This window comes from Rhinopithecus bieti, unplaced genomic scaffold, assembly GCF_001698545.2.
Source record: "Rhinopithecus bieti isolate Rb0 unplaced genomic scaffold, ASM169854v2 scaffold_6717, whole genome shotgun sequence".
Classification (NCBI taxonomy): Eukaryota; Metazoa; Chordata; class Mammalia; order Primates; family Cercopithecidae; genus Rhinopithecus; species Rhinopithecus bieti.
This window is the reverse complement of record NW_016805334.1, coordinates 1,882,312-1,901,841: the sequence shown is the minus strand read 5'-3', so window position 1 is coordinate 1,901,841 and position 19,530 is coordinate 1,882,312. Positions and strand designations below refer to the sequence as shown.

The 19,530-nt window shown below is 40.7% G+C and overlaps 1 pseudogene; it reads right to left on the bottom strand.

Moving 5' to 3' along the window:
• Positions 1-4,861: 4,861 nt before the first annotated feature.
• Positions 4,862-19,483, bottom strand: LOC108529713 (60S ribosomal protein L21 pseudogene; annotated as a pseudogene).
• Positions 19,484-19,530: the final 47 nt, after the last annotated feature.

Sequence of the window (19,530 nt, the reverse complement as noted above, 5' to 3'; positions counted from 1 at the left end):
CCTCTGACCATCTGTATACACTTTGATTTAAAGGGAATCAGATAGAGGAGGTAGATGGAGGCACAAAGACAGAAACAGAAAGAGGCCTGTGAACACATTCAACATGTGTGCTTGTTTTAGCTACTCAGGTGGAAACCACTAAGTATAAGCATGCTAAAGCCTTCAGTTGCTTCTGTAGTGTTTATACCCTTCAGTTTATATAACCCTTAACACATTGAAATTTGGGTTTTTAAGATGATGTCTCATTTGGTTAACAGTAGCGCTGAAACATAAACATACACACACAAGCACAGAACATACACAAACACATGGATGACACACATATGCACAGACACACATACAATTCTGTGTTTCACAGAAATCCATTCTTCAGTCTTACAATAGGGTAATTTAAAGCAAATTATGTGAGTGATAGATTGGTCCATCTGTAATGTCAACACTGATAATACAAATATGGTAGGGATTTTAGACCTGTAAGCTTTTTCTTTTATTATTAATGGAAAATTAATCAAATGACAGCTGAATCTGTTTCCATTCAGCCTTGTGAAACAGTGTTAATATTAATGTTGGGATCTGTTTATCTTCACTGTCAGTCCTGGTTACAATTATTATGTTGTTAAGATAAGAAACCTTTACATTTACAGTAGGTTCCTCGTTCTTTTATAATCACTCCCATTACAGACACAACTATCCACTTCTGATGTAATAATTCTCTTTTTACTGTGTAATCTCTAGGACAACACCCATTAGACTGCACCACGCTGACCTGAATGTGTATGAGCCACCAAGAAGCATCGGGGCTGCTCGGCAGTCAGGGCGCAGTAGCCAGCTCTGCCACCCCAAATGTGCTAGGAAACAATTGCTTCCTCTTTTCATAAGGAACATTTTTCCCTTTCTTTCCTTTGTAAACAAATACAATTTCTCATTGCCGCCATCATAAATCTAAGGAGAGAAGGTAGCCTTGAATCCATACCTGCATAATGGCTGCACACAGGACATGTTCTCCAATCTGACTGACAGCTCTTTTCCATGTTTGTGAGGACAAACTAGCATCTCCAATCAAACTCAGTTTTCTGAACCTGCAGGCACTAGTCATGTTTGGACCATTCCCCACACAGGGAACCATATTTTCAGCCCCATGGCAATTTCAGCAACAGTCTCTGGTAACATAGACTGACAACTATAGGCGGTATAAACAGTGTGCAAATAATATCAAAGGATAAGTGAGAAACTGGATCTTTTGGGAGAACCACCTGCAATGTCAGATGATTCCCAACGATGTGATTGTGATCATATGATGCTGAACGGCTCAGAAGCTACCTAAGTTGACTCCATACTGATCTTTTTCATATGTACCTTGTATATATGTTTCCAGCTATTGAACTTTTAATAGCCACTGGTGTTTTTATGCTTTTAAATTTTATTAATTAAATAAAAGCAAATGCAACTTTGAAGTCTCCTGATTTTCTGCTACCCTGAAAACATATTCTGACTTTTCAGATAAGGTGATTACTTTCTATTATGATCACACTCCCTCATATTTCTGATAAGTGAGTCTGTACTAGGAAAGAAGAAGGAAAGAAAGCATGTGATTTCTGAGAATGAGACTTTCCCACTAAGGTAATTTTGCAAATGGAAACTGCCCAGCTTTAGCTCCTTTTACTAAAATTTTATAGCAGTTGCACTCAAATCATCTCCATTCATTTATTTATTCAACACTTGACAAACATTTACTGAATGCTAATACTCTGTGCTGAACACTGCACTACACAATAAATTTATGTAGATAAAAGACAATCCCTACCTTCAAAGACATGCAGTCTAATGAGGAAGACAGGTCAGTGATTACCACAATGTGGGGTACTAGTATGACAGGGGTAGCCCCAGGGTGCTTTGTGAGCACTCAGACTAGGGCAGGAAGGAAATATGGATGGTTTCCTTGGAGAAATGAAGCTAAGGATTTTAGAGTAGAAAGATATCTTAAACATCCTGTAATTCAACCTTCCTTCTATAGACTATGAAAATTCCTTCTACAGACTTTGGAAATTCCTTCTACAAAACATAGGACCAAAATTTCATCCTGTTTCTGTTCGGATGGTTCGTAGATGAATAGCTCACTGCTCTGCGAGTCCATTTGTCACACTATTTGGAGGCCTCATTGTTAATAATTTATTTCTTAGGATAAGTCAAAATTGTTTATCCTTGTGACTTCTATCTATCACCACTCTACTACCTTTCACTATAGAAAATAATTAAATCCCTCTTTCTTTTTTCAATGTCTCCTATATTTAAAGACAGTACATTTTGGATTTAAATATTCTTTGGATTTAAATATTCCCAGTTTCTTGTAATGTTCTTCAAATGAGATAATTTACAAGTCACCAATCTGTGACTTTTTCTCCAAAGAGAACAAGTAGTTGTCAAAGTCCTTCACTTTGCACTTCTGCGGTTATAATTGGGACACTATATTTCTACTAAGTCAGCCTACCATTGCATTTAATGTTTGTTACTTGATTGGGAAGCTCTCACTCTGTATTCCAGCAGCTTTAGAGTCAAACCATTTTTTTCCTGCAACTGCCCCCTAAATCTTCTCTTCTTACTACACACTCTCTCTTAAAGGCATCAACATACTTTCAGGCACCTAGACTTGAAAACTTAAAAGTCCTCATGTGGGTATTTATTATATCTCAGTTGGACTAATTAAATGGCTGCCAACTGGTCTTTCTGCCTTAAATCTCTCTCTGCTATAATCCATTCTTCAGCTGCCACCAAAGTAATCTTCATAAGGAAGGCTCTGATCATGTCACTCCAAGCTGATGTATATGCTCTATCTTCTTAAACTTCCCCTGCACTTCTCATGGAAATTTTTTTTTAACCAAATATATATTTTTACTTGCCACATTCTATTCGTAATCCTATTATATACTATGTGAGTAATACCTGTGCGATTATATTTACAACCTTGTTTAATACTTCAAGTTCACTTTGTTTATTACTTATATTCTGTGTATTGATATATAATTATCCAGGGTCATAAGTATTGGTTTTAATTCTCAATCTTTTTTCCCCCATTACTGGACATTTTTTCTAGTGTGATTTTTCTTTAAAGGCCACAACTGTTGTTCTCCATAGTTACAAGAAAAAATATGTATATTGTAAGAGAAATACAAATAAAGTGCTATGGAAGATTCAGAGTGAAAGAGATTGCCTCCAGCTTGGGGGCCATGACAGATACGAGGAGGCCCAGGAAAATCTTCCTGAAAGAGGCAGAATTTGAGTTGAGCCATAAAGGATGGATAGAATTTTGGGATTGGGTCAGAGAAAGGGCATTATTGCTGTTGGAATTTGCAAAGGAAAATAAACTGGGAGTGGGCAAAGAATTTTGATAGGTCCCATTGCCAAGAACATAAAGTACAATGAGAAAAGGGAGATAAGGCCCTAAAAGGAAAAGAGGGATCAGATGACAATGTAGTTGAATATCAGACGGAGGCATTTGATGCCATTAAAATAACAAATTTTCCTTTCCTTGTTTTTTTGTTTTTTGAGACGAAGTCTCACTCTGTCACCCAGGCTGCGGTGCAGTGGCATGATCTCAGCTCACTGCAACCTCCACTTCCTGGGTTCAAGCAATTACCCTGCCTCAGCCTCCCTAGTAGCTGGGATTGCAGGCGTGCACTACCACACCTGGCTAATTTTTGTATTTTTATTAGAGAGGTAGTTTTGCCATGTTGGCCAGGCTGGTCTCGAACTCCTGACCTCTGGTGATCTGCCTGCCTTGGCGTCCCAAAGTGTTGGGATTACAGGCATAAGCCACGGCACCCGGCCACAAATTTCCAATTTAGAGTGATCAGAATTCCATTTGTGCCTCCATTGCAAGCTTTGGATTGCCTATCTTTTCAAGGCCAATAAAGATATATACTAGGGGCCAGGCACAGTGGCTTACACCTATAATCCTATCCCTTTGGGAAGCCAAGGCAGGAGGATCGCTTGAGGCCAGGAGTTCCAGACCAGCCTGGGCAACATAGCAAGACCCCATCTCTACCAAAAAAAAAAAAAAAAAGCTGGATGTGATGGTTCATATCTGTGGTCCTAGCTACTTGGGAAGCTGAGACAGGAGGATGGCTTGAGACCTCAACTGCAGTGAAGGCTGCAGTGAGCTATGATTGCACCACTGCACTCCAGCCTGGTGGCAGAGCAAGACCCTTTCTTAAAAACACAAAAGATTTTTAAATTAAAAAATAAAAGATAAATACTAGGTATGGGTTTATATTGTGTCATGTGTTCCCATTTGAATCAGTCAAAATACGTAGAGGTTAGTGGGTTTGATGACCCTTGCCACATATCAATGTATAATACAGGAAAACGGAGACACTTCCCAATTTGCCATCACATGATGACTTTAGGCACAGATGCCTTTGTACTATTCAGTGCAGTGTCACTGATAATCACAATGTGTCTCCTCCTCCTGGAGACAGCTACAGAATTTCTCCCAATTGCTAAGACTCGTACATAGCCTTTAAGATTCCTCCGAGTATGCTCTCTGCATCCTCTTCTGAGAATCTCTGGGTTCACCCTTCAAAGAAAGAGTCTCTTACCTGTTGCATGGCTCTAATGCTGCCAAGTTTCTCTTCCTCCTCCTGTTCCTTGTCCCCTTTATTATACTCCTTCACTACATAACTCTTGCCACTGACTTTTTGCCATTTCAGTGTACGTGACATTTTTTTCCCCATCTGACTTCTATCTGGTCAACCTAAGCACTCCAACCTCTCCAAAAAGGTAGTTGAGGTTCTTCGCCCTAGAACATGGATTTTTATTTTTATTTTTTCAGCCTAGAGGTCCTTTTTTTTTTTTTAAACACCTATTATGTCATGAATTCATAGGGAATAGGTTCCAGCAGCTCAGGCTCCTTCCCATTGGTTCTCACAAAGTGTGCTTCTCCGGGTGGAGCAGGCTGGCACTTCAGTTGAACCCAGGTACCTTTCTCTTTGGCTTCTTTCTTTTTCTGATCATTTTCCTTCACGCGTTTCAGTAAGCTATCTCGGCTCTTAGAGTGCTTAATGTGCTCAATATGCACATTAATTCTCTTGGCAAGGATCTTGCCCTTAACTTGTTTGTTTACAACAATGTCAACAGCATGCTGGGTAACATTGTAGACTCTCAGTTTTGCCATGGTAACACTTGTGGGGCTGTGGGGCATTCGTTTTTGAACAGTACCCATTCCCTTGATGTCTACGATATCACCTTTCTTATAGATTCGCATATACCTGGCCAAAGGAACAACTTCATGTTTTCTTTTTTTTTTTTTTTTTGAGACGGAGTCTTGCTCTGTCGCCCAAGCTGGAGTGCAGTGGCCGGATCTCAGCTCACTGCAGGCTCCGCCTCCCGGGTTCACGCCATTCTCCTGCCTCAGCCTCCCGAGTAGCTGGGACTACAGGCGCCCGCCACCTCGCCTGGCTATTTTTTTTATATTTTTTTAGTAGAGATGGGTTTCACCGTGTTAGCCAGGATGATCTCGATCTACTGACCTCGTGATCCGCCCATCTCAGCCTCCCAAAGTGCTGGGATTACAGGCTTGAGCCACCGCGCCCGGCCACGAACATGGATTTTTAATGTAAAGTTCACAGGGGCAGCCCCCAACACATACATATCCAAGGTGTTTGTGCATAGAATTCTGGGGGTCCATGAAATTGGATGGAAAAAAAGTCTATAATTTCATTAATTTCTTATGGAAATTNTTTTTTGAGACGGAGTCTCACTCTTGTCGCCCAGGCTGGAGTGCAGTAGCGCAATCTCGGCTCACTGCAACCTCCACCTCCCAGGTTCAAGCAATTCTCTGCCTCAGCCTCCTGAGTAGCTGGGATTACAGGTGCCCGCCACCATGCCTGGCTAATTTTTGTACTTTTAGTAGAGGCAGGGTTATGCCATTTTGGCCAGGCTGGTCTTGAATTCCTGACCTCAGGTAATACACCCACCTCGGCCTCCCAAAATGTTGGGATTACAGGTGTGAGCCACCGCAGCTGGCCTTTTTTTTTTTTTTTTTTTTTTTAGATGGCGTCTCACTCAGTCACCCAGGCTGAAGTGCACTGGCATGATCTCAGCTCACTGCAACATTTGCCTACCAGGTTCAAGCAATGCTCATGCCTCAGCCTCCCAAGTAGCTGGGATTATGGGCACGCGCCCCCATACTCGGCTAATTTTTTGTATTTTTAGTAGAGACAGGGTTTTGTCATGTTGCCCAGGCTGGTCTTGAACTCCTGACCTCAGTTGATCCACCTGCCTCAGCCTCCCAAAGTGCTAGGATTACAGGTGTGAGCCACCACACCCAGCCAGCTGTTGTAAAAATTAAATGAAGTTTTATATCTATGTAATTAGCACAGTGTCTGTTAAATAGTAAGCATTCAATAGATAAATAATAGCTATTATTAATGATAATTATAGTTCATTATTAGAGTTGATAATACTACCAGTTTCGTCATACTACCAGTCATTACTTTTAATGGCAAAAACCGCAATTACTTTTGCGCCAACCTAGTATTAAATAACAACTATGATTCTATGTAACTTCCTCCTCAACTCTGTCAAAAATTTTTTATGTTTTTTTAAGAGACAGGATCTCGCTCTGTTACTCAGACCAGAGAGCAGTGGCTCCATCATAAGCTAGTCTCAAACTCCTGGGCTTAAGTGATCCTCCCACCTCAGACTCCTAAGTAGCTGGGACTGCAGGTGTGCATCACCATACCAGCTAATTTTGTTGTTGTTGTTGTTGTAGAGACAAGGTCTCACTATATTGCCCAGGCTGATCGGAAACTCCTGGCCTCAAGAGACCCTCCCAGTTTGGCCTCCCAAAGTGCTAAGGATTATAGTTATGAGCCCCTGCACCTGGCCTAAGAAATGTTTTCTAATAGACTTTTTTCTTTAGAGCAGTCTTAAATTCACAGCAAAATTGAGCAGATAGAGATTTACCTCGAGATTTTTTGTCTAAAATCATTCATCATTCAAAGTATTCTGTAAAATAGTGACAATGAGAAATTCAGTTCAATTCAATTCAATGAATATTTATTAAAGAATTATTGTGTGCTGGGCTATATACTGTATGCAAGATGGTGATGATGATGATGATTACTATTATTATTATTATTTTGAGACAGGGTCCCACTGTTGCCCAGGCTAGAGTACAGTGATACAATCATGGCTCACAGCAGCCTCAACCTCACAGGTTCAGGTGATCTTCCCACCTTGGCCTCTGAAGTAGCTAGAATCACAGGCACGCCACCACCATACCTGGGTAGTTTTTTTATTTTTGTAGAGCCGGTGGGGGGGGGGGGGTCTCCTTAAGTTACCCAGGCTGGTCTTGAACTTCTGGGCTCAAGCAATCCTCCCACCTTGGCCTCCCAAAGTGTTGGGATTACAGGCATGAGCTACCATGCCTGGCCAGTGCTGAGATTATAAAATGGATAAGACCTGGCTTTCTGCCCTGTGTAGCTCATGGTCTAGCTGGAAAGATAACCATGTAAACAAACAGTTATGATAACTTGTATTAATTACTAAACATTAGTATTTGCAAAGTGCTGTGACAACTTGGTAGACAGAAGGATTCTTTGGCTGAGGAATGAATCCTTGGAGCTGGAAGGCCTCACAGAGATGATATTTGAGCTGTCTGGAGGGATGAGTTTAGTAGGCAGAACGAGTACAGAGAATTGCCAGGGAATGCCAAGAACAACAGTGTTTCTAGAATGTAGGGTGTGGGAATAAACAGAGATGAATCTGAAAAGGTATTTAACCCCTGGGCTAGGCCGTGTCATAAAACTTGCTACTCGGTGTGGTTCCAGGACCGGCAGCATCTGTATCACCTGGGAGATTGTTAAAAATGCAAATTCTTGGCCCGGTGAGTTGGCTCATGCCTGTAATCCCAGCACTTTGGGAGGCCGAGGCGGGCAGATCACTTGAGGTCAGGGGTTCAAGACCAGCCTGGCCAACATAGTGAAACCCACATCTCTATTAAAAGTATGAAAATTAGCAAGGTGTGGTGGTACATGTCTGTAATCCCAGCCACTCAGAAGGCTGAGACATGAAAATCACTTGAATCAAGGAGGCGGAGGTTGTAGTGAGCTGAGATCATGTCACTGTACTCCAGCCTGGGTGACAGAGCGAGACTCCATCTCAAAAAATATTACAAATTATTGGGCTCCACCCCCATATCTACTGGATCAGAATCTGTATTAGTGAAATCCCCAGGTGATTTATATACATATTGAGGTTTGAAAAGCACTGCTCTAAAACCTTAAATGCCAGGCTAAGATGTTAAGCCTTTATTCTGTGGTCCATGTGTGTTATAGATCTGGTTTCTAGAAAGTAAGTCTAATAGCAGCACCAACCAACAGATTGGAAGGTGGAAAGCAGAAAGCAGGGGGGCTAGATAATAGAGGCTTTCCACAATACTCTCTGATAAAGTTTTTACTGGCCATCTTCCTCAGGTGAAACTGGCAACCAGTCCTGGTTTCATGGCTGAGCTCTGCTCATCTGAAGAGATGAGAATGGATCGTTAATGGGGGCTTAGAGCATCATCATATCAGCTATTAACTGGAGGGGAGGCAGTTTTTCCTTGATACTGCAATTACTTGCCCTGTGCCTAGAATGTTTAAACTAGACATTATTTTGTATCTATCGGTGCTATTTTAGAAAAAACAACAACAACAAGAAGAAATTCTGCAACACACCTTCTTCCCTATTAACATAAGAACTAGTTAGGCTAGGCACAGTGGTCATGCCTGTAATCCCAGCACTTTGGGAGGTCGAGGAGGGAGGATTATTTAAACCCAGGAGTTTGAGACCAGCCTGGGCAACATGGTGAAACCCTGTCTCTACAAAAAAATTAAAAATTAGCCAGGTGTGTTGGCGAATGCCTGTGGTCCCAACTTCTCAAGAGGCTGAGGCAGGAGACTCATTTGAGCCCAGGAGTTTGAGTCTGCAGTGAGTTATGTTCACAACACCATACTCCAGCCTGGGCGATAAAGAGAGACCTTGTCTAAAAAAAAAAAGAAAAAAGAAAAGAAAATAAAATTAATTTTTTAGATGTTTGGTATAAATTTAAATGGCCTAATGAATCAGTAGCACTTAAAAGTAGTATTAATAATAGTGACAATTCAAAATATATTAACTTTTATTTCTTAGCAAGATACTTGTTCTTCTAAAATGAAAGAGTATTTATTATCTGCAAGAAAATCTCCCTTCTTGACCAACATTGCATCCTAATGTATACCTGTGATTCTTTCTTTATTGTTGGTGTAGCCAGCAGAGTGAAGTCTTAGAAGTATCCATAACCCCACATTTTATAGCAGAAACATATCAGAAGGGGCCCCATAGCAGTTCACCCGATGGACACACCTATCCCCTTTTCCTACCTGACTATGGACAAGTGGGAAAATTAGAGCTTAGTTACTAAACCAAGTTCTAAATATACCATCACCACCATTCTCTGTCCCTCTTGTTCTGTCTCTCTCTCATACACACACACACACACACACACACACACACACATCTTTCTTCGGAAATTTCTCCATTGGTGTCATCTGTGAACAAGGCTAGCCCCATAGCAGATGCAGAAGAAATGAGGACATGCACACTAAATTAGGAAAAGAGTCAAAAATATAATTTCACTTTATTATTAAAGAAAATACAAATGTGTATAAAAAACTACCTTGTAACTTGATTTGAATATTAAGTCCATTGTTACCTAACAATATTTTGGAAGTATGTAGGGAGCACGGCCTGTTGACAGGGTTCGGGAATGTCACTACAGATTGTGCCACTTGAGAAAGATTTGGGAACAGTCTGGGCACTCCCTCTCTGAAAGAGCTGTGGAAGCTACACAAAGCTTTCTAATGCTGGTAGCATGCCAGGTTTTCTAAGAGATGCATTTTCACTTTTTTGTTTTCCTAGTAGGATTATTACTAGTAGGATCTACTAGGATTAATACTACATCATAGAAAAACAAAAACAAAATCAAACCCTGTACTATTTTTCTCAAAATCAACTAGTTTCTAAGTTTAACTACCAGGTCAGACTTTGGCATTTACCTGGTATATCAGTTACTACCTTTAATACCATGTTCTTTCCTACTTTGATTTTTTTTTTTGAGATGGAATCTTGTTTTGTTGCCCAGGCTAGAGTGCAGCGGCATGATCTCGGCTCACTGCAACCTCTACCTCCCAGATTCAAGCGATTCTCCTGCCTCTGTCTCCCAAGTAGCTGGGATTACAGGCATACACCACCATGCCTGGCTAATTTTTGTACTTTTAGTAGAGACAGAGTTTTACCATGTTGGCCAGGCTGGTCTCAAACTCCTGACCTCAGTCTCCCAAAGTGTTGGGATTCCATGTCCAGCTTCTAGTTTGAAATTTTAGTAAAACTCACCGCACAGATTAGTTTAAACATATTCAATATTTTACTAAGTTAGCTCACTTCCAGTGAATCAAGGGTATAACAATGACTACTGAGGTTTAAATTGGGACATAAGAATAGTACTTTTTCCAATTAACTTTCTAAATAGTATAAAGCCACAAGCCACTCTGCTCCTGTGCTCCTGTCCTTATCTCCCTTGTCTTGGTGACCAGGGGAAATGCCGACCATCCTCTGGTCATGACAAAGACAGAGTGGGAGAAAGGTTGTGGGCTACGAATGGACTGCCAAGTCCATGCCAGTTGTAAAAAGGGAAATTTTTAAGCCACAGCAGTCTTTTGAGAACCCATTGATGCCAGGCAACACAAGAAGGAAACCTGCATTGGCAGGTTTTGTTATTTTTTAACTTGACCCTGACAATACTTGCTGGGTTACCTGCACTTTCTGCCAAAGAAGTGTCAAATGAGGGAGGAAGTTTGCACACCTGGTGAATTAAACCTTACAATACCATTTGGAGAGAGAAAAGAGAGAGCAAGGTAACTACAGAAAAGAACAGAGACAAGAAATAGAAACTAGGGAGGAGGAAGAGTAAAGAGACAAACAATTTGAAGGAATTCTTTTATGACATTTTCCAAGATCACATTACATCACAGGGACAGTAATAAGTATTACAGTAGCCCCAGAGTGGGACAATTTGCTACTCTGGGTTTGAGTTTTTGTACCTGGAACTCAAAAGCAAACTGCATCAGCCACTGTGCCTGTCTTAGATTTTGATGACCTGTTTGGCTGGGCTGCTACTCTATGTCATTTTCAAACGCATGTAATTAAACATTAAGTGGTCTCTTAATGGACTGTCTTTTCCAAAAGGGCCTTTAATTTACAATCAGCATGTCTGTAGAAAACACTAAGTAATTGCTTTTGCCCATTCCAGTGACATTTTGGTCATTCCTTTAATAGCCCTCCTTTTTTTTAATTTTATTTTATTTTATTTTTTTTATTTTATTTTTTAAATATCAGGAGTCCATTGGAGGCAATTGGAGAGGGTGAAGGAGTGGGTAGTTTCAAAGACATTCAGCCAAAGCCAAGCTTGTTAGCAGCAACTGTCACACAACAGGGCCAGGACACATGACACCATATGGAGCTTCAGCAGCCAGAGACCCTGAGACCCACGTGTGTTCTTAGTGCAGAGCACCTTGTGTGCACCGACCTCCTTCCACACATCTGGGACACCTGGAAAGAAAGAGAGACTTGGGTAAGGAGTAGCACACACTGTGCTTCCTTCCATCCATTAGAATGCTGAATTCTGTTCAAATATGTCTTGAAAAATATGTGTTTTTATTCATTAGAGTGCTGACCAACATGAAGCTTCTAGTATTATTTCCATTTCCATACACCTTTAAACCCACTGCTGTTTCCTTCGGACTCAGAAGTTTCTGGCTCCTGTAATCACCACCCATCATTATATTCTCCCTTAACAACAAATATGAGTTCCAGGGAAGCTGAAACCGTGTGTGTTCCAGACATTGAATGGTGTGTGGTTCAGAGAAGACCCCCAAATATTTGCTGAGTGAATAGATACATCTTTATCATGGCCTAATTTTCCTAAATTCCAAAGAAAGTTTAAGTGGAAACTTAATTTTGAGTATGTCTGACACCTGAGAACCCTTTCCTGTAGCCATTCTAACATACATTTTAATGTCTCTAGGGCCAGAAAAACATGATATTTTTAACTCATGAAATTGTGACTAATGCAGTTAATGTCTACTGTTTGCAGAAATTTACAGTAGACATGAGAAGCTGGCAAGTGCTTGGTTATTCTTTTCAATCTCCTGAGGTGGTCAAAGCCAAAGTATCTTCAAGGCAAATGCTGACTCTTAAGTAACTACATTTCCCATGTAACAAATGCAAATCCACATGAACCTACAGAAATCCCTTTGGCAATAACATCATTAGTGACACAGCTGTCAAGAGAATTTTAAAAATAAGTGTTTAAGAAGCATATTGTTAGATAAAATGTAGATAGAAACTCACACCTAACAGGTTATTTAATAGTAAGCCCAAACCTCTGTTAGTGCTGGACAGTTCCCCATGGCTTACTTCCAAGAGTTCTTCCTTCCCTAGTTTTGAATGTTCTAAACTGAAGTTTCTGACACTTGGCCTTAAGGGACTCTTCTATAGCTTGTGAAAGGTCATCACTGAGAGATTTCTCGTTTTCATCTCTTTACTACAAATTAGCCCCTTGGACGACCCTGGACAATTCTTCTGCCTGCCTGGTGGGTGATGCCTTTTTAGACACTTGTAGGTGGTTAACAGGTCCTTGCTCCATTGCAAACATCACAAAAAACATCTTGCATCCTGCCTGTGCCCTGGAACACATTTTGATTTTGCTATCTTAAACAAATTGATTATTTGCACAGACCTGTGTGCTGAAGAACTGCTGAAGCTGGTGACTAAAGAAAGCTTGGCTTTTTGCAAATGTGGTCCATTTTGCCTAGTCAGAATTTCTTGAGATATTAGCCCCTCTAGCCACTTACTTATTTTCTCTGTAATTCCTTAGAGAGCTGAAATGCCGTCTTCAGTAAATTTATTTGAACAAATTCATTACCCTGTTCTCTTCTCCTTCTGCCATCATCCATACTAGTTGATTCACATAAAGTCTTTTTTATTCCCAATTATTTTCTTACTTCCTTTTTAAACCAAGAGCCCATTTACAAGTCTTCATTACTTTATTACTAAACTGCTTTACACCACTTTTCTTACTAAATGCCAATATTTAGGGAGGAAAGTATGAAATGTGTTGGCAGCTCTGTTTGAGCCGCGTTTAAAAGGAAATGAAGACCATGTTTCACAGTGTTTTTATAGATGAGGAAGGTAATAAACATGGCCCACAGACTGAATTAACCTATATTATATGGTAATAAACATGCCAGTATCATTCTCAATTATAATAAGAACAGGTTCTTATTCAGAGTGCTTGAACTAGAGCTACTTGCAGTGATGGAGAAATATTTTAAATCTTAGATGGAGAGGACTAAAGTGTGATCTAAAGACAGTGGGGTGGTTTGTTTGCTACAACTTGACTCCCTTGTAGAATTTGTTCTTACTTCCTTTTTTCCTAACATATTTGCAGATTTCTAAATTCTTATGGTTTCTTTGGTTGTTCAGCAAAATATACAGAATATATGTGACAAAGACAAATACAATACAAAATGAATTTAGCCATGCAGTTATGCTAAATATGTACCTTGATATATGGTATGTAATATTATATCATCTCTCTTCTTGATTCTTCCTACCATATCAGTGTTCCTGTCCTTTTAGCAAAATGAATATACTCAGCATTAGTTCATCAAGGCTTCTGCTCTGACTCAGTGTAGCTGGCTAGAAACTGACTACAGTGAGGATGACAATAACAATGATAACTCTAGCAGGTAACATGAATTGAGCACTTACAACCTGCCAGACACTTAATCCTCACAACAAACTGGAAACTAGAAAGTGTTATTTTTCCTATGTTGTTGACAAAGACCCTCAGGCCCAGAGGGCTTAAATAATCTTCATGTGGACACATTTACCATGTTGTAGAGAATGTTGGATTTAAAACCGGACAATCCAACTATAGAGGCTGAATGCTTAAACGCTATCCTTAACTACTCCCCTGGTGAAACTAGAGGCCAATATTTTAAATAATTTTTTTAAAGTACCAATTTACATCTTTTTTTTTTTTTTTTTTTGAGACAGGGTCTTGCTGTGTCACCTAGGCTAGAGTGCAGTGGCACGATCTGGGCTCTCTGCAGCCTTGACTGTCTGGGCTTAAGCAATCTTCCCACCTCAGCCTCCTGAGTAGCTGGGACCACAGGCATGCACCACCATGCCCAGCTAATTTTTAAAATTATTTATAGAGACAAGGTCTTTTTATGTTGCCCAGACCAGTCTTGAACTCCTGGGCTCAAGCGATCCTCCTACCTTGGCTTCTAAAAGTGCCAGGATTACAGATGTAAGCCACTGGGCCCAGCCCTAATTTACATGTTTTAAAGCATCTGGAAGTCTTATCTTCTTATTAGATACTGTTGTATGAGAGTTTCTATAATGTTAGGAGCATAGAGATACAGACCAAAACAACATTCAATTTGTATATGAGGTTGGGATAAAATAAACCAAGGCTCAGGAAAAGCTCAAGATATTCAGAAAAGATAAGCAGGATGAGCCCAGATTGTACTTCTATAAGGGAAGGTGCAGACTTCTATTGGCAACATATCTACTAAGTTATCAATGAAACACACAGGTGTAAAAGTTCTAGACCTAAAATGAAAACCAGCCTCTGGAAAGTGGTAAATTTGCCAATTTGGACATATCTTGGAAAGGCTAAGTAAATCACCTTGTCCAGTGCCCTGCTTATTAGTTAAGATACATGCAAATCATTTCAGTATGGGGGATCAATCATATCACCATCATCATCATCATCATTATCATCATATCACCATCATCACGATCATCATCATCATCATCATCATGAAGATGTGGCATCATTAGGCCAAAAGAACAGAGGCCTAGTCTCCTCTCCTTCCAGGCTCCAGGCTCTAGCCAGACTACCTCTCATTGAGCAGATACTAAGGAAAGATAGTTCTGAAACTGTAATCCCTTCCAAATACTCTAACCATGATAGTTTACCTCTTATCTAACCAGGCAAATGCTGTGACTCTCTTTATGCTGTTTGAAGCTTATATCAGCAAGACACTGGAGCCAAAGCCAGTCTTAAGCAGTGACAATACTTCAATGTTTATTCCGTGCCCTATTTCCTCACAATCACTTAGACAATCATACAGCGTTACAAAATGCACCACGTTATCAGTCAATCAGTGACTTTTTTTTATCATAAAGAGTGTTCTTTTACCAATTGTATACAGTGCACCCATACTGTGGCCATTCTGTTTTCCCATTCATAATTATAGCTTGTGTTTATTGAGTGTATTATTTTTGGGAGAAGATACCAAACAATGGGGTAGGGTTTGCAAATACCAGTTAATTAAAAAGGTAGGACAGCAAACAAAGAATCCAGGAGTGAAGTTATTGAACAACATAGTGGGATGTCTTTGTGACATCATTTGCTGAAGGCTAAAATTCTATATATGACAACTTGGTCTTTGAGCCTATCCAAAAGAATGTTTTGCTGAAAATACCTATTTTTTTTTTTAACTTTTAACATCAATAACCAACTTCCAATACATGAACCTTAAAAAATGTATTGTTAAAGTCGCTGCAATATTTTGACAACTCTTCAAATTTTTTATCTGTCAATCCTCTCTAGAGCAATCTAGCAAAATCAAACCGAATCATTTAAACTATGATATTGGGGTAGCAAGGGCAGAATAATTCCACCAGGCAGTAAAAACACATTTCTATAACTTCAGGCTAGAGATGAATACCCTGGGATATGAGGCTAAAACTGTTCACTCTACATATTTGAAAAGTGCAAATAGTATCAGCTCCCCTGCAGGCCACTCAGCCTGCTTTCCCTGCAGGCACCAAAACACAGGACAGTTTCTGTTCACTAGTACTCCCCTTTCCTTAATTCTCCACTGTTCTACCCACTTTACCCTGCCCCTTCTTGCCCTGAACTGATGCTAAATGAGCATATGGTGATCTGTACTGACCCTGCCTGTTGCAAAAATAAAGCTGTTTTCAAAACAATAAAACCAATTCTAGATAGGACTTTACATTTTATTTTTTAAGGTGTATTTTCCCTGTACTGTTTGGCAAAAACATCTACTTCCACAAGCTTTTTCTAGTCATAGTCACAGTGATCTTGTTCACAGTTTATTGGGTAGGGAACACACACAGTTACCTTTCCAACCTTTCTAATTTGTATTGGATTCTAAGCTCCCACATCTTGGCCCTTGGGCATTTCCCTTGATAAAGCCCTCCTACCTTAGAGTCCAACGAAGACCAAAGACTTTGGATATGAAATTTTTAAAGTAACCACTGGAGAAGAGGCTTCAATTGTATTGGCCCAACTGGCAATTTGTGGAAGGCCACATGAATTGCTTAGAGATAACACTCTTGCCTTTCACCTTGCGGTCACCAGTTTGAATTAAGCAGAGATTAACAGTGTCCAAGGGTTGTTATCATCTGGTGATGGCTTGGGAGCTGATATGAAATAAATTGCTAGTATCTTGTGTCTACTTGCTGGAGGTCACCCAGTTCAGACTATTTTGGGGACCAGATCCAAATCTTAGCTAAAATGGTTACTCTAAATAGAAGCCTCTGCACAAGGATCAAATGCTAAATAAACGCATAGATTATGCTACCTCTTGCGCTAATGGAAGATATCTTCCCAGACAAGGGTGGAAGCCAGGGAGTGATAGGTGGGGGAAATGGGCAAAATCTGTGTATTCTGAACAGCAGACTTCTGAATATTTAATTTAAATTCTATCCTGGCTCTCTTACAGGTGATTTTACCATTTGAGCTTGATTTCCTCACCTGGATGGTACAGCCATGCCCTCCTTCTGACTCAGAGCTCTCACTTCTTTTACCTATTGTTTCATCTAGCTTTTTTTTTTTTTGAAATGGAGTCTTGTTCTGTCACCCAGGCCGGAGTGCAGTGGTGTGATCTTGGCGCACTGCAACCTTCACTTCCTGAGTTCAAGAGATTCTCCTGCCTCAGCCTCCTGAGTAGCTGGGATTACAGGCATGCACCACCACACCCAGCTAATTTTTGTATTTTTAGTAGAGATGGGATTTCCCCATGTTGACCAGGCTGGTCTCAAACTCCTGGACTCAAACGCTGCCTGCCTTGACCTCCCAAACTGCTGGGATTACAGGCATGAGCCACCATGCTGGGCCTTCATCCACCTTTGAGAGTCATCAAGCTTTAAAGAAAATGAAAACTTTTCAAAAGAAACATTTGGGCACTTAGGCATAGTTGGTAAACTTATGTATGTACAGAGAATGAGAGAGAGAGAGAGAGAACCAATCAAATAAATTTTCTTTTTTCATTTTTGAGACAGAGTCTCACTCACGGCAACCTCTGCCTCCTTGGTTCAAGCAATTATCCTGCCTCAGCCTCCTGAGTAGCTGGGACTACAGGTGCATGCCACCACGCCCAGCTAATCTTTTGTATTTTTAGTAGAGACAGGGTTTCACTACATTGGCCAGGAGGGTCTCGATCTCCTGACCTCATGATCTGCCCACCTCGGCCTCCCAAAGTGCTGGGATTACAGGTGTGAGCCACCGTGCCCAGCCAATAAATTTTCTTAAGCTTTTAATTAGGGCCAGGTAATTGCTTTTGTTGTTATTTTGGCTAAAGAGGGTTTTTAGTCTGAATCATTAAAATACTTGTTTAAATTTTCTACATTGCATTTCATGTGTAGATTCTGGTCAAAATCATTCTTGTTTAGTTCTTTCATTAGTTTTAAATTTGTCATACATAAACAGCCTCTTTAAAAATAATTCAAATTAGGTCTCACTGGGTAAAATTTAGAAATAAAAGTCTCTTTGGGGATTAATTTATTTAAATGAAATCAAAGTCTCAAAAAGTATAGGGTAGATTTACCAGTCCCTACACCTGGATCTTTTCCAGTTGTTACCAAGAACTACAACGTTTCTATCTCCAAGTTCACCCAACATAAATATCATAAAGACAATGGCTCTTAATTCTGGGTTGTTACCAGTCTCTTTGTGAATTTGATGAAAACTGTGGATCTTCTGCCCGGGAAGACTACACTGCAGAAATACAGAAAACAATTTTTTTTCCATACAATTGAAATAATTCACCTATCCTATAGAACCTATTCATGGACAACTATCTTCAAAGGATGCCTGAACTACAGATTAAGAATCTCTGAAAAAATATCAACTCAAGGATCTTGTGTTAAAAATGTGTACATAATCCACATTCTTATCAATACATATGAAGGAAAAAAGGAGACAAAACAATGTGCCCACCCAAAATGGGCAGGAATCAAGGGTAGTGGTTTAATCAGCTAAAATCATTGGTGAAGATGAAGATGGTGAAAGCATGTTTCTCCCAAGTTTTCCATTTCTCCCTACCTCAAAATCAGAGGGCCGGAGTGGATCGACTGTTTTAAGACTAAATGAAAGCTATGTTTTTGGTTAAAGGTAATTAACAAACAGACTGAGAGCTTGTTAGCTTTCTAAAGCTTCAAGTGGTCAATTTAGACTAGAATTAAAAATAGAACCAATTTAATCAGCAAGAAGAGCAGTTGAAAGATGCATTTCAATTAGACTTGCATCAATTTAAATGTAAAAATATTAACGTGATTCCTCTTTCCAAAATTGCCCAGTTTCATCTTAGACTTCAATTTAAATACCTATTTGTTACATATATTTTATATCTACATGTATTTCTTTGTTATTTTTGCTCACATATCTGCCTCCCAAATAAAAAAAAAAAAATTCCCTAGCATTAAGCAATAGCAATAAGGTTGGTTGGAAATCTCAAACCAAACGTAACTCAAAGGTCATGAAAAACTAACTCGGATTAGTGGCCATGAAGGACTTGCGGGGGTGGGGTGGGGTGTGAAGTGAGCTTTGTGTGCAACTGTAGTGTTCAAAAGCTCTAATTCAAAATTCATTTTAGGCCAATTCGTTAAACCAGCCGTCTAAACGGGCCTTGGCACTGGGTATCCGACCGCTCCACGCGCCAGCTGGTGAGGCCTGGAGTTGGAACCGGAAGCCGTCTCCAGCCGGCCTCCTAGGCCCTGGGTGCCCGGGTGGGCACACTTCCGCGAGGGCCCGGGGACAGCGCCGGCCAAATCTTGCGGGCAACGCCACACTCGGTTCCGGGAGGCAGGTACTAGGCCGGGAGCCTTGAGGTCAAGCCCGTCTCAGTTCTCGTGTCAAGAGGAAGCGTGCGCTTCGGAGCCCGCCCTGCCTGGGGCCGCGATCCAGGAGCGCGGCGCGAAGAGCGCCCACGTCGTCTCCCAGTGTCGTTACACCCACTCACCACACTCTGACCCCCGCAAAGACTACAAAGGAGTGGGAAGAGGGCTGCCCTGGTACTCCCCAAGCCACCTCCGCCTCCGAGCGCGGCGGCGCGGTGTCCGGGGGCTCGAGTCTTCGCATCCTCCGGGCCAGCGCTAACCACCAGCCGCCGCTCTGGAGGGGACCCG